Source organism: Primulina eburnea, unplaced genomic scaffold (genome assembly GCF_022965805.1).
Source record: "Primulina eburnea isolate SZY01 unplaced genomic scaffold, ASM2296580v1 ctg1080_ERROPOS500000, whole genome shotgun sequence".
NCBI lineage: Eukaryota > Viridiplantae > Streptophyta > Magnoliopsida > Lamiales > Gesneriaceae > Primulina > Primulina eburnea.
Window position 1 is genome coordinate 42,526 of NW_027330626.1, and position 4,725 is coordinate 47,250.

Here is a 4,725-nt window from a genome sequence, read left to right on the forward strand (position 1 = left end):
ATCCTCAAACGGATGGACAAAATGAAGTTGTAAATATAACTTTGGGAACACTTTTGCGTGCTATTCTTAAAAGAACTTGAATTGACATTTCTATGGACTTTATTTTGGGTTGGCCTAGGACTAAGAAGGGGAGGGATTCTTTTTATGGACTACTTTATGGGCTAAACTTTTCACAATAAAGTTGTAATCTACTACTTGTCATCCTCAAACGGATGGACAAATTGAAGTTGTAAATAGAACTTTGGGAACACTTTTGCGTGTTATTCTTAAAAGAACTTGGATTGACATTTCTATGGAATTTATTTTGGGGTTGCCTAGGACTAAGAAGGGGAGGGATTTTATTTTTGTTGTTTTGGATAGATTTTCTAAGATGGCACATTTTATAGCTTGTCATAAAACCAATGATGCTTCAAACATTGCGGATTTGTTACAGGTAATTGTTCTTTATGTGGTTATCCAGCTTACGTATTGATAGATACAGGTACTTCAAACAGATGGACAAACTGAAGTTGTCAATAGAATTTTGGGAACACTTTTGCGTGATATTCTTAAAAAGAACTTGGATTGACATTTCTATGGACTTTATTTTGGGGTTGCCTAGGACTAAGAAGGGGAGGGATTCTATTTATGGATTACTTTATGGGCTAAACTTTGCACAATAAAGTTGTAATATACTACTTGTCATCCTAAAACAGATGGACAAACTGAAGTTGTAAATAGAACTTTGTGAACACTTTTGCGTGCTATTCTTAAAAGAACTTGGATTGACATTTCTATGGACTTTATTTTGGGGTAGCCTAGGACTAAGAAGGGGAGGAATTCTATTTTTGGAATACTTTATGGGATAAACTTGGCACAAAATTGTTGTTTTCTACTACTTGTCATCCTCAAACGGATGGACAAACTGAAGTTGTCAATAGAAGTTTGGGAACAATTTTGCGTGCTATTCTTAAAAGAACTTGGATTGACATTTCTATGGACTTTATTTTGGGGTTGCCTAGGACTAAGAAGGGGAGTGATTCTATTTTTGTTGTTTTGGATAGATTCTCTAAGATGGCACATTTTATAGCATTTCATAAAACCAATGATGCTTCAAACATTGCGGATTTGTTGCAGGTAACTGTTCTTTATGTGGTTATCCTGCTTACGTATTGATAGATACAGGTACTTCAAACGGATGGAAAAATTGAAGTTGTCAATAGAACTTTGGGAACACTTTTGCGAGCTATTCTTAAAAAGAACTTGGATTGACATTTCTATGGACTTTATTTTGGGGTTGCCTAGGACTAAGAAGGGGAGGGATTCTATTTATGGATTACTTTATGGGCTAAACTTTGCACAATAAAGTTGTAATCTACTACTTGTCATCCTCAAACGGATGGACAAATTGAAGTTGTCAACAGAACTTTGAGAACACTTTTGCATGCTATTCTTAAAAAGAACTTGGACTGACATTTCTATGGACTTTATTTTGGGGTTGCCTAGGACTAAGAAGGGGAGGGATTCTATTTATGGATTACTTTATGGGCTAAAATTTGCTCAATATTGTTGTAATCTACTACTTGTCTTCCTCAAACGGATGGACAAACTGAAGTTGTCAATAGAACTTTGGGAACACTTTTGCGTGCTATTCTTAAAAAGAACTTGGACTGACATTTCTATGGACTTTATTTTGGGGTTGCCTAGGACTAAGAAGGGGAGGGATTCTATTTTTGGATTACTTTATGGGCTAAACTTTGCTCAATATTGTTGTAATCTACTATTTGTCATCCTCAAACGGATGGACAAACTGAAGTTGTAAATAGAACTTTGGGAACACTTTTGCGTGCTATTCTTAAAAAGAACTTGGATTAACATTTCTATGGACTTTATTTTGTGGTTGTCTAGGACTAAGAAGGGGAGGGATTCTATTTTTGGATTACTTTATCGGCTAAACTTTGCACAATAAAGTTGTAATCTACTACTTGTCATCCTCAAACGGATGGACAAACTGAAGTTGTAAATAGAACTTTGGGAACACTTTTGCGTGCTATTCTTAAAAGAACTTGGATTGACATTTCTATGAACTTTATTTTGGGGTTGCCTAGGACTAAGAAGGGGAGGGATTCTATTTATGGATTACTTTATGGGCTAATTTTTTCACAATAAAGTTGTAATCTACTACTTGTCATCCTCAAACGGATGGACAAACTGAAGTTGTAAATAGAGCTTTGGGAACACTTTTGCGTGCTATTCTTATAAGAACTTGGATTGACATTCTATGGACTTTATTTTGGGGTTGCCTAGGACTAAGAAGGGGAGGGATTCTATTTTTGTTGTTTTGGATAGATTCTCTAAGATGGCACATTTTATAGCTTGTCATAAAACCAATGATGCTTCGAACATTGTGGATTTGTTGCAGGTAACTGTTCTTTATGTGGTTATCCTCATTACGTATTGATAGATACAGGTACTTCAAACGGATGGACAAAGTGAAGTTGTCAATAGAACTTTGGGAACACTTTTGCATGCTATTCTTAAAAAGAACTTGGATTGACATTTCTATGGACTTTATTTTGGGGTTGCCTAGGACTAAGAAGGGGAGGGATTCTATTTATGGATTACTTTATGGGCTAAACTTTGCACAATAAAGTTGTAATCTACTACTTGTCATCCTCAAACGGATGGACAAACTGAAGTTGTCAACAGAACTTTGAGAACACTTTTGCATGCTATTCTTAAAAAGAACTTGAACTGACATTTCTAAGGACTCTATTTTGGGGTTGCCTAGGACTAAGAAGGGGATATTCTATTTATGGATGACTTTATGGGCTAAACTTTGCACAATAAAGTAGTAATATACTAGTTGTCATCCTCAAACGGATGGATAAGCTGAAGTTGTAAATAGAACTTTGGGAACACTTTTGCGAGCTATTCTTAAAAGAACTTGGATTGACATTTCTATGGACTTTATTTTGGGGTAACCTAGGACTAAGAAAGGGAGGGATTCTATTTTTGGAATACTTTATGGGATAAACTTGGCACAAAATTGTTGTTTTCTAATACTTGTCATCCTCAAACGGATGGACAAACTGAAGTTGTCAATAGAACATTGGGAACACTTTTGCGTGCTATTCTTAAAAAGAACTTGGATTGACATTTCTATGGACTTTATTTTGGGGTTGCCTAGGATCAAATAGGGGAGGGATTCCATTTATGGATTACTTTATGGGCTAAACTTTGCACAATAAAGTTGTAATATACTACTTGTCATCCTCAAACGGATGGACAAACTGAAGTTGTAAATAGAACTTTGGTAACACTTTTGCGTGCTATTCTTAAAAGAAATTGGATTGACATTTCTATGGACTTTATTTTGGGATTGCCTAGGACTAAGAAGGGGAGGGATTCTATTTTTGTTGTTTTGGATAGATTCTCTAAGATGGCACATTTTATAGCTTGTCATAAAACCAATGATGCTTCAAACATTGCGGATTTGTTGCAGGTAACTGTTCTTTATGTTGTTATCCTGCTTACGTATTGATAGATACAGGTACTTCAAACGGATGGACAAACTGAAGTTGTCAATAGAACTTTGGGAACACTTTTGCGTGCTATTCTTAAAAAGAACTTGGATTGACATTTCTATGGACTTTATTTTGGGGTTGCCTAGGACTAAGAAGGGGAGGGATTCTATTTTTGGATTACTTTATGGGCTAAACTTTGCACAATAAAGTTGTAATCTACTACTTGTCATCCTCAAACGGATGGACAAATTGAAGTTGTCAACAGAACTTTGAGAACACTTTTGCATGCTATTCTTAAAAAGAACTTGGACTGACATTTCTATGGACTTTATTTTGGGGTTGCCTAGGACTAAGAAGGGGAGGGATTCTATTTATGGATTACTTTATGGGCTAAACTTTGCACAATAAAGTTGTAATATACTACTTGTCATCCTAAAACAGATGGACAAACTGAAGTTGTAAATAGAACTTTGTGAACACTTTTGCGTGCTATTCTTAAAAGAACTTGGATTGACATTTCTATGGACTTTATTTTGGGGTAGCCTAGGACTAAGAAGGGGAGGAATTCTATTTTTGGAATACTTTATGGGATAAACTTGGCACAAAATTGTTGTTTTCTACTACTTGTCATCCTCAAACGGATGGACAAACTGAAGTTGTCAATAGAAGTTTGGGAACACTTTTGCGTGCTATTCTTAAAAGAACTTGGATTGACATTTCTATGGACTTTATTTTGGGGTTGCCTAGGACTAAGAAGGGGACTGATTCTATTTTTGTTGTTTTGGATAGATTCTCTAAGATGGCACATTTTATAGCATTTCATAAAACCAATGATGCTTCAAACATTGCGGATTTGTTGCAGGTAACTGTTCTTTATGTGGTTATCCTGCTTACGTATTGATAGATACAGGTACTTCAAACGGATGGAAAAATTGAAGTTGTCAATAGAACTTTGGGAACACTTTTGCGAGCTATTCTTAAAAAGAACTTGGATTGACATTTCTATGGACTTTATTTTGGGGTTGCCTAGGACTAAGAAGGGGAGGGATTCTATTTATGGATTACTTTATGGGCTAAACATTGCACAATAAAGTTGTAATCTACTACTTGTCATCCTCAAACGGATGGACAAATTGAAGTTGTCAACAGAACTTTGAGAACACTTTTGCATGCTATTCTTAAAAAGAACTTGGACTGACATTTCTATGGACTTTATTTT